Source organism: Rhinopithecus roxellana, chromosome 15, assembly GCF_007565055.1.
Source record: "Rhinopithecus roxellana isolate Shanxi Qingling chromosome 15, ASM756505v1, whole genome shotgun sequence".
In the NCBI taxonomy this organism is placed as follows: domain Eukaryota; kingdom Metazoa; phylum Chordata; class Mammalia; order Primates; family Cercopithecidae; genus Rhinopithecus; species Rhinopithecus roxellana.
Window position 1 is genome coordinate 123,421,185 of NC_044563.1, and position 12,156 is coordinate 123,433,340.

Sequence of the window (12,156 nt, forward strand, 5' to 3'; positions counted from 1 at the left end):
GCTGGAGTGCAGTGGCATTATCTTGGTTCACTGCAACCTCCACATCCAGGGTTCAAGTGATTCTCATGCCTCAGCCTCCCAAGTAGCTGGGATTATAGGTGTGTGCCACCATACCCAGCTAATTTTTGTATTATTTATTTATTTTTTTTCCGAGATGTCTGGTGTCTCACTCTATCGCCAGGCTGGAGTGCAGTGGCTCGATCTTGGCTCACTGCAACCTCCACCTCCCAGGTTCAAGTGATTCTCCTGCCTCAGCCTAATTTTTGTATTTTTTGTAGAGATGGAGTTTCACCATGTTGGCCAGGCTGGTCTCTAACTCCTGATCTCAAGTGATCCACCCACCTTGGCCTCCCAAAGTGCTGGGATTACAAGCTTGAGCCACCATGTCTGGGGGAAAAAAGAAAAAAAAAACCTCACCTGAGAAAGCTTCTTTTTTTTTTTTTTTTTGTTATTATTATACTTTAAGTTCTAGGGTACATGTGCATAACGTGCAGGTTTGTTACATATGTATACTTGTGCCATGTTGGTGTGCTGCACCCATCAACTCGTCAGCACCCATCAATTCGTCATTTATATCAGGTATAACTCCCAATGCAATCCCTCCCCCCTCCCCCCTCCCCATGATAGGCCCCTTCCTGTCATTCTTAGCAAACTATCACAAGAACAGAAAAGCAAACACCGCATGTTCTCACTCACAGGTGGGAACTGAACAATGAGATCACTTGGACTCGAGAAAGCTTCTTAAAGTGATAAACAACTTCACCAAAGTCTCAGCATACAAAATCAATGTGCAAAATCACTAGCATTCCTATACATCAACAACAGTTAAGCTGAGGGCCAAATCAGGAAAATACTCTCATTCCCAATTGCTACAAAAAGAATAAAATGCCTAGGAATATAGCTAACTAAGGAGGCGAAAGACCTCTACAAGGAGACTAAAAACCACTGCTCGGAGAAATCTTAGATGACATAAACAAATGGAAAAACATTCATGTTCATGAACAGGAAGCTCAATAACATTAAAATGGCCATACTGCCCAAAGCAAGTTATAGATTGAATGCTATTCTTACGAAACTACCATGGAGACTCTTCACAGAACTAGAAAAAACTATTTTAAAATTCATATGAAACCAAAACAGAGCCTGAATATCCAAGGCAATCTTATGTCATAAAAAACCAAGCTGGAGACATCACACTACCCAATGTCAAACTATACTACAGGGCTACAGTAACCAAAACAGCATGGTACTGGTACAAAAACAGACATGTAGACCAATGGAACAGAATAGAGACAACCCAGAAATAAGACCATAGACCTACAACTATCTGATCTTTAACAAAACTGACAAAAACAAGCAATGGGGAAAGGATTTCCTGTTCAATAAATGGTGCTGGGATAACTGGCTAGCCATATGCAGAAGATTAAAACTGGACCCCTTCCTTACACCATATACAACAGCTAAGGTGAATTAAAGACTTAAATATAAAACACAAAACTATGAAAATCCTGGAAGACAACCTAGGCAATACCATTCAGGACATAGGTATGGGCAAAGATTTCATGAAGAAGATACCAAAAGCAACTGCAACAAAAGCAAAAATTGACAAATGGACTCTAATTAAACTAAGAGCTTCTGAACAGCAAAAGAAACTGTCAACAGAGTAAACAGATAAACTACAAAATGGGGGAAAAAGACATATGCACATGCATGTTTATAGCAGCACAATTCACAATTGCAAAGATATAGAACAAACCTAAGTGCCAATCAACCCACAAATGGATAAAGAAAATGTGGGATATGTACACCATGGAATACTACCCAGCTATAAAAAGAAAAGAAATAATGTGTTTTGCAGCAACTTGGCTGGATCTGGAGGCCATTACTCTAAGTGAATTAACTTGAGAATGAAAAACCAAATATTTTATGCTCTTACTTATAAGTGGAAGCTAAGCTATGAGGACACAAATGCATAAGCAGAATATAATGGACTTTGGGAACTCTGCGGGGATGGGGACAAAGATTGGGAGGAGAGTGAGGGATCAAAGACTACATAGTGGGTACAGTGTACACTGCCTAGGGGATGGATACACTAAAATCTCAGAAATCACCACTACTTATGCATGTAACCAAAACCCACCTGTACCCCAAAAAACTATTGAAACAAAACAAAATTTTTAAAAAACGTGTAAAGGCCATCAAACATGAGAAACTATCATAGCCAACAAGGCCTCAAGAGACATGACAACTAAATAAATCTGGTGTCCTGGATGAGATCCTGGAACAGAAAAGGGACATTAGTAAAAACTATTGTATCAATATTGATATATTATCATTAACTAAAGTTCATACTTTATTCTGATTTTTAAACTAAAGTTCATACTTTATTCTTCAGTTAATGATAATGTATCAATATTGGCTCACTGATTGTAACAAATGTGCCATACTAATGTGGGATATTAGTAATAGGGGAGGCTCCATGTTGAGTATATGAGAACTCTGTACTATTGTAAATCAAAGGCATTTCTAAAGAATAAAGTCAATTAAAAAATAAAAGTAAATAAAAATAAAATTAAAAATACATATCCAGGCATCCATTCTACAGGATCAGTGTCCTACCCTTATGACCTCATTTGACCTTAATTACTTCCTTAAGGTCCTCTCTCCATATCCAGTCACACTGGGGGTTGGGGCTTCAACATATGAATTGAGGGGGTGGGGAGCACACAAATATCTCATCCATAACATTCCACCCACATGCAGGATAGTTCTATCATGTTAGATGGAATTATGACCTTGCTGTTGTTTTCGTTTGGCAATTAAGTATGGCTTAAGGAGATGTATATGGGTTTCCAAGTTGACAAGGATGGGGCTTGTGATAGATAATTTTAGTCGTCAACTTAATTAGGCCATTGAATGCCTTGGTATTTGGTCAAACTTTCTTATGGGTGTTTATGGGAGGGTGGTTTTGGACGAGTTTAACATTTAAATTGGCAGACGAAATAAAGCAGATTGCCCTCCCTAATGTGAGTGGGCTTAATTTAGTCAGTTGAAGACCTGAGTAGGTCAACTTTTTGTTGACCCTTCTCCATACAAAAGGGAATTCCTCCTCTCTAACTGCCTTCAAGCTGGGACATTATTTTCTTTCTGCCTTCAGACTCAAACTGAAACATCATCTCTGTCTGAGTCGTGAGCCTGAAGCCTTTGAATTGGAATTACATCATCAGCTCTCCTGAGTCTCCAGCTTGCTAACTGCAAATCTTGGATCTTGGGTCTTGTCAATCTCTATAATTACATGAACCCGTTCCTTATAATAAGTTAGTGTCTGTCTGTTTGCCTGTCTCTCTCTCTCTCGCTCTGTCTCTCCATATGCTTACACATCCTATTGGTTTGATTTCTGACTAATAACCCTGACTAATGCACTTTTCCTTCAAGATGCTTTTTAAAACGACTTAACCTCAAACTTAAACTAAAATGTGCCTTATATAAGAAGCAGTTGTATTAGTAACTCAGATCAAAATAAAATGCCACAGTTCTGGGATCAATAAAATTCTGGAGGCATAAATGTTCAGTTCTGAAGTAAAACCATAGCAGATTTTTCAGAATTTTTGAGAGCTCCACTCAATTTCAATTGATCCACTTTATTTCACCCATAGCAGGAGGCTCAAATTATTTTAAATAAAGTATTATAACCAGAAGCAACTTCCTTAATATTCTGATAAACCTCAGGTTTGGGAATATGCAGAGCAACAAATGGAATAAATCCTGGCACTTGCTTACTTCTGGTACAAATCCTAAGAATTTAACCTCTCTACTATACCAGTGTAATACCAATGGTTAAAAAAAATTATGGACCTATGTCTATCTATATAAATAGTTGTGTGTTTGTGTGTGTAGACAGATATATAGAGAGAAACAACAATAACAACAGAAACATTAATTAGAAGCATCTCAGTTTTCAAGGATGCAGGAAAAAGAGAACACTTATACACTGCCTGTGGCAATGTCAATTAGTACAACCATAAGAAGGCAGTACAGAGATTTCTCAAAGAACTAAAATAGAAGTGCCACTGAATTCAGCAATCCCACTATCAGGTATGTACCCACAGGAAAATAAAGCATTATATCAAAAATATACTTACAATCATTATGCTTTTCACAATAGTAATGATATGGAATCAACATAATTGTCCATCAATGGAGGGCTGGATAAAGAAAATGTGGTATATATACACCATGGAATACTATTCAGCCATAAAAATAAAATTATGTCTTTTGCAGCAACATGGATGGAACTGGAGGCCATTATTCTAAGTGAAATGATTCAGACACACAAAGTCAAACACCACACATTCTCACTTATAAGTGGGAGCTAAATAATGTGTATATATGGAATTACAGGGTGGAAGGCATTGGAGACTCTGCAAGGTGGAAGGGTGGAAGAAAATTGAGAGTTGAAAATGTACCTATTGGGTGCAATGTTCATTGTTTGGATAATGGGTGCACTAAAAGCCTAGACTTTGCCACTACCCAATATAGACATGTAAGAAGTCTGCACTTGTACTCCCTAAAAATATATATATATACATTTAAATTTTAGTTAAAAAAGCATTTCTTTTTTAAATTTCCATATCAAAGAGGAGATGAATGTTACATTTGTTCCATATCCAGCATGAAAGCACCAAAGCACCTTTGATAAAGACAAAGATTAATTTTTTAAAGCCAATGGAGAAAGGGTGTTTTAAAGATCATCTTCCTTTCTGACTACTGCCTGCAAGGAAGGTCCCCTTCAAGTTACCAGGTCTAGGACATCTGATCTTTTTAACTCACAAGTCAAGAAGAACGAAAAAGTTTTAAAATGTTAACAAAAAAAATTATTTTAAAAGAATAGCTGTCAGGACAGGTCAAATGATTACTGTGGATGTGAGGGTAAAAAATGGAGGCAAAGCTGCCTATTTTGAAAATGTTCTGCTTACTCCCAAAAGGAGACATTTAGATCATGAATGGTCTCTGAAACCTGCACCCAAAGGCACCCTGTAGAATGTATCAGATCATTGTTAAGATCTTCTGCTATGGTTTGGGTATGGCTTGTTGTACCCACCAAATCTCATGTTGAAATTTTATTCCCAATATTGCAGTGTCGGGAGATGGGCCTACTGGCAACTGTTTGGATCAAGGGGGCAGATCCCCCATCAATGGTTTGCTGCTGTTCCCTTGGTATTTCCAGAGTTCTCTCTCTGGAAAGATGGCATTTGTTCTCTTAGGAATAGGTTAGCTTCCACGAGAGTGGGTTGTTAAAAAGACAGGATGCTTCTTGGGTCTGGTCCCTCTTTGCACACACCCACTTCCCCTTTGACCTCTGCCATGTTTTGATGCAGGACCAAAGTCCTAAATATTCATCTCTTTTTAGATGTGGAAATTTTAAAGGGATGCTTCTAGTTAATGTTTCTGTTATTATTATTGTTGTCGTTGTTTCTCTCTCTCTGGGATAGAGAGATAGAGTACAGTTATAGGGTTTGTGCCTGAAGTAAACAAGTTGCCAAATTTGTTTCTAAAATAACCAAAAGCTGAGGAGATACCAGCACCATGCTTTTTGTCCAGCCTGCATAACTATGAGCTAAATAAACATCTTTTCTTTATAAATTAGTCAGTTTCAGGTATTCTTTTGTATTAACACAAAATGGACTAAGGTACCCTCTGGGCTCAGAGAATATCAATCATTCAATCTTTTATTGACAGACAAATCATATATCTGTTTTTTACCACATATTATTAAGTATCTCCTCCTTTTCTTTCTTCGTTTCTCACACACATTGCCAGCACACTCAACATCACAAGTTAATCTTATGGTGATTTTCTAAGATCTCTTATATAGGGCTCCAACCAGACTTTCTCCCTCTGAAGAACTCTGCGTTCCAAACTTGTGCTTCAATATCTTTTGCCCAACACACACACACACACACACACACACACACACACACACACACACAGCGCCTTCCATCCCTTCAGCTAAGTGAATATCTCATTAAAGGGAAGAAAGCTGTGAATGATGACTAAAACTTTACCCACGGGAGTGCATGTAAATTCTTAAATACTAATTAGTGGATGATAGGGTATTTTGGAAAAGAGATGGTAGTAAGAATATTCTTTTCTCAACAAATACCACCCACTTATATGCCCACATCCCCTCTCATACACAAATATACACACCCACATTGTTAGAAGGATAGAAATCAGACCCTTAGGAATTAACTTGGAAAAGTTTTCGACTTCTAAAATGTAGCCAAACTTATTTCTAAAAATAACAAAGCAGTGTCTTATCTCAGAGGACAGTGTAGATGAAAACACAACCTCTCTTGGCAATATGAGGAAGATTTGAGTGTTTCACTTCATCTATACATCTAATTAAGATGCAGAACTGAGTTATTTCATCAACACTTTTAATGCAGTCATCATCATCATCACCCCTTTAAAGGGGAGCAGTAGAGAGTATTGTCTAGCCTACACAACTTTCCAGAAATGTTTGGATTAATTCAATCAATCACAGACTTACAATTTTGGAAACCATTCATTTTTCTCCCTTTCCTGTTAACAAAATATTTCAGGTAGAATTCACATTCACTGGTTGTACTTAGCCAATCATAAAGATTCGAAAGGGACTGTGAGTCTTCTTTTGGCTTTGCTTGCATATGTCTTTGGCTCTGTATCAAAAGCACTCAATTTTGCCATCATAATTCTCTAATAATGTGGCTTGTGGTATTGATTTCAGTAAACAGACCCTAGAGAGCCTAATAGATTTTAAAGATTTACGAATGATAAGTAGGCCCATTTGGTCATGTCTTACAGAGTAATAAATGTCTGAGCCAATTTCCTTTGCCTTTGTATCCGCCGCATCTACTCTTTGCCTAATGCAGGCTTTGAATAGAAGTGGAATTGGCTGATGAAGAGCCCAGGCTTCAGTGCCTGATCACCAGGGTGGAAACCTGACTTTGCCAGTGACTGGTAACTTGGAACTATTCATTTATTCATTCAAAAATATTAATAAATAATTCAAAATATTTGAGTACTGACAATCTGCTAGACACTCTTTTAAATGCTCATGATACAACAAAGAACCAACCAACCTAAGCTCCCTGCCCTTCTGGAGTTTAACAGGAAAACAGAAAGAGAGAATCAGCAATAGTTCTTAGAAAAGAAGTAAGTAACTATACATGGCACGTTAGACTGTGCTAAGTATAACATGGGGGGAAATACAGAGTGAGGGACAGGGACAGTAAGGCGAGAAGTTGTCGTTTTAACTAAGGTAGTTTGGGGAGAACTTACTGACGTTTAACAAACATTTAAACAAAAAGTTGAAGTGGGTGAGGGATTTGTCCATGTCTGTAGAGTTCAAGGAACATTATGGAAGCCACTTTGGCTAGAACACTCCAGATTCATATACTCAGTTACTTACCTAACAGTAAACAGCTACAATTGAATGTCACTCAAACATCTCAAAATTTACATGTCTAAATTGTAACTCCAGATTTTCTCTCACAACACATCTCTATCACCAACTCCAGTCTTCTTCATTTCAGTGAGTAACCCTGATGTCTACCCAGTTGCAGAAGTCAAAAACCAAGGAAACGAGCTTGATTCCATCTTACCCAGCCATACCCACATTCAGTGCATAATTAACTTCCATCATAACAATCTCCAAATGATCTTGCAACTGTCCACTTCCCTGGGAGATTCTCTGCTGCCACACTATGCTAGGCCCCATCATCTTTTTGCCACCTAACTGCCCCCTAACCAGTCTCCCCATGTCCACCCTTGCTTTCCTCAAATCCATCTATCATGCAACCCCCGAAAGGAACTCTTTAAATATAAATCAAACCATATCACTCCCTTTCTTGAAACTATTCAAAATAATAATTCCAGATGAAAAGACAGTTGCATTTATTTATAATTCATTTATGCTGTGGGAGTAGAACTGGTCTTTTAATCACAGCATAAAACCTAGGTGCCATAAAGAACAACTTGATACATTTGACTACTTGAAATCAAAACCCTGGAAAACAAAATATCAAGCTGTGAAAATATATACTATACCAGGCATACTTTCCTTGATTACAAATTAATCATTTCACAAGGAACTCAGATAAATCAATGATGAAAAGAATGACCCAGTAGAAACGTGGTTAAAACGTAGGAATAGGATCACAAAAATACAAGCATAAAATCTTATAAACATAAGAAAAGAAACTTGATTGCAAGACATTCATCTCAAATGACATTGAGATACCATTTTTTATTTCCCAAATATAAAGTAAAACATTTTCTGATACCCAGTATTGTGAGTTGTGTAGGAAAATAGACACTCTTGTATAATTGGATGGAGCAGTTTTAAGTTGGTGAAGTTATTCTGGAAAGACACTTTAACATTCTCTCTCCATGATATTACTCAATAATAACACTTGCAGAAGTGTGTCATGATTTACATATGAAGATGTTTCTTGTAGTATTATTTGTCATAACAAAAGAAGAAAGCCATAAAAACATCAATAGGTGACTACTTAAAAAAATCATACATTCATAATATAGAATATTAATGCAGAATATTAAGCACTTTTAAATAAAGAATGAGATATTCTGTGAGTGCTGATATATTTTTAAGTGAAAGGGTAAGTACAGAATATGATACAAATATAACACCTATATATGTGTGTATATAACATAAATATATTACATATATATTTGCATAAAATTTTAAAGAAAGAAACTTTAATAGTGACTACTCTTAGGAAAAGGGCATGAGCATCAAAGTGAGAAACAGAAATATGTGGTGTTCATATGTATAAAAATAAACCTTTTATTTTTAATCAAAATATGCTATTTGGGGAGGAAGATTACAGATCATTTAATTTTTTGCATTGCTCTGTATTAAAATACAAAAAAGTAAATGCCATGCAATTTAAAAAAGAGAAGATCTGATCTTAGAAATAATGATTAAAACTCTTTTAAAAATACCTTCAATGGCTCCCCATTGCACCTAGAATATGATCCAGGATTCTTACCATGGCCTAGAACCCATAGCCTGCATGCACTAGGCTTTGTCTACCATCTTTACCACTCTTTCCTGCAACTAAACAACATCCTCACTGCATTCTTTCGATTTCTCAAATGTGCCATAGTATAAAAGCCTCAGGAGCTTTGCACCTGTCACTCATTGTGCCAAGGATATTCTTCCCCTGGCTCTGTATGACTAACTCCTCATTTCTTAGGTCTTGGTCTAAATGCCACTTCCTCAGAAGATCTTTTCCCATTTGCTCTAACTAAAGATGTTCCACTACTCCTGACTATTATCTCAGGTCTTAGTTTATTCCTTCATATTGTCCTCTAATTCTTCTGTTTACTTTCTCTTTTACATTTTTGGAGAGTAAAGGCAGCTGGACCTTCCACTAAAACACACCTCCTCGAGGAAAGGAAATCACATTTCTTCTGTTCACCTTCGTGTTTATGTCCAATGCCTAGCACGTAGTAGGTTTGCAACAACTGAGGTGACCCTATAACTGATCATTCAGACAGTGACATTTTTCCGAAAAGAAAAGGAGGAGCTGAATAATTCCTCCAGGGCAAACAGGAGAGTTTTAGATTTCATGCTCAATGATTTCATTAGGAAAAAAAGACAGCTCAAAATAGACAAATATTAAAAATCTGTCTTTAAAAAGCCATTTTCTGAACTCCCCCCACCTCCCTTTATGCTGTTTCTTGTTCCCGCTGTCCACAAACAGAAATGGCAAGGTTTCCATTTATCTTTTGGGTTGACCTTCTAATTTAATTCAGCCAGTTAATCTATAAGACTTGCCTCAAACTATAATTCTTCTCCCTAATTCCAATTGCTGTTTCTTCACTACACTTGGCTGAAAAATGACACCATGCAAACAGTCCTCAAGAAAACATTTCTAACTCAGAATTGGGCTTTGTCCAGGCAGAATTCAGGACTGCAGTTAAACATGTTGTCAATTTCCCTCTAAACTGTGATAATTAAATTAATGAGAATCAATTTTATTTTCTACTGCTTGGCCAGAATAGATTAAAAATAAATAAAGATATAGCCACATATCTGCCATGATCACTCTTATTAAATAATTCAGTCCTCCACAATGCCCTGGAGGGTTACCCATTTATCAATGTTATTACACAAATATGCATGTTCATACACACATACACTGAATAAAAGGTAGTCTACAATAATGTAATTCTTGACATTCCAGGGTGTCCACACATCTCAAAGAGACAGGTATATTTCTTTGCAAATTTCTGGGACAACAGTACGAGTTGGATGAACCTAAATTTGAATTAAGCTCAAACAATAACTATAGAATTACTTAGACTTTTTTCCTTAGTTTCTTATCTTTCTACATGAGGTCAGTGGTACCTGATTTGTGGGGTTTTGTGGGATTAAGTGGAAATCTAATAGCAAATCTTATTATCCAAATAGCAATTAGCCCAGTACTTGGCATATATATCAAATGTTCAATAAATGTTAACTTCTTTGATACTTTTTCTCTCCCCCTACACCCACCACAGGAGAGCACATGCATTTCCACAGGATACATCAACCTAACATGTATGCTTTGCAGTGAGGAGGATGGTTATAAGGAAAGAGAAAAGGGGCAAGTGAATGAGTGAATAATGAGAGCAAAAATCGTAATGATTTGTCATTCTCCCTGTGAAACTATTTTGTGTTCTTGGTACTGTTGCTTGTGTTCCCTCCATTCTGACTCACAAGAGTCTTTTCTTAACAGCTTCCAGATACATGATGTTCTGACAAGCCAACTGAATACAGCACAGTTTTACATTTTTGACTTAACCCTTAGAAATAAGCCATTATACTTTTAGCATTTTTATTACCAAGTATTATACTGTATATAAAAGAAATCCCTCCTTTAGCTTCAGTAGGTATGAGTGACGTAGGTATGAAAATCTGGGACAGGGCACAGGTCAAGGAATGCTATTGACAATGGCAGAAGGGTCAAAGGTGGGTTGCGATCTAGATGGAGCACAGAGTTTAAGTGTCTGCAGCTGCTACTCGAAAACATCATAAGCCAGGCTGGGCGCAGTGGCTCACACCTGTAATCCCAGCACTTTGGGAGGCTGAGGTGGGCAGATCACTTGAGGTCAGAAATTCAAGACCAGCCTGACCAACATGGTGAAACCCCGTCTCTACTAAAAAACACAAAAATTAGCTGGGCGTGGTGGTGGGTGCCTGTAATCCCAGCTATTCCAGAGGCTGAGGCAGGAGAATTGCTTGAACCCGGGAGGCAGAGGTTCCAGTTAGCTGAGATCACACCACTACACTCCAGCTGGGGCAACAGATCCAGACTCTGTCTCAAAAAAAAAAAAAAAAAAAAAAGCACCATAAGCCAGAATCAGAAGGTTGTTTTTAAGACCCTGAAGCATCCATGATATCAAACCAGACATCTCAACTGGTCCTGGTTTACAGGACTCTCTGGGGTTCACAAGTTGGTGGCAGCATTGACTTTTCCCTTCCCCACACCACTTCATTTAAAAACCTCAGCCCCAGTGTTTTAAAGTTTCTCCATCAATCAAATGTATATATCCTCAGGCAAATAGGACAGCCAGTAAATCCTTCTATTTTTCCAGAACTCCTGAGGCAGGCACTCAGATTAGAACTCACCTGCTGGGATTCTAAAACAATTAGACAACTTTACAAACAATTAGGCAAAAAACAATTAGAAAACTTTAAAACTCACAATGGAGATAATGCCAAAATTTGAATCTTGGTGAATGTCTTTGCAACTCTTCCTCATTTTTTGGTGCAAAATGTGATTGTAATTAGTAATTAGTGTTTGAAGTTTCTGTTTGCCTATGTAAAGCTTCAGCTCAAAATATTTTAGTATCTGCTCTTTCTTTCAGCAATGCTAATGAAGCATTGCAAATTCAGCTTTATACACAATTATTTTTTGAAAAACAAATCCTAAAAGTATATAATTATTTAAATTTAATTTCATAAAGAAACCAAATTTACCACATTTCCATTTTGTAATTATTTCCCTTTGTTTTCAAGCATTTATGGTCATGATTGGTTGGTTTTTTCATAGTAATATTTCTTTTCTGGCATTTGAAGAAAAGATACTTAGATTTCAAATT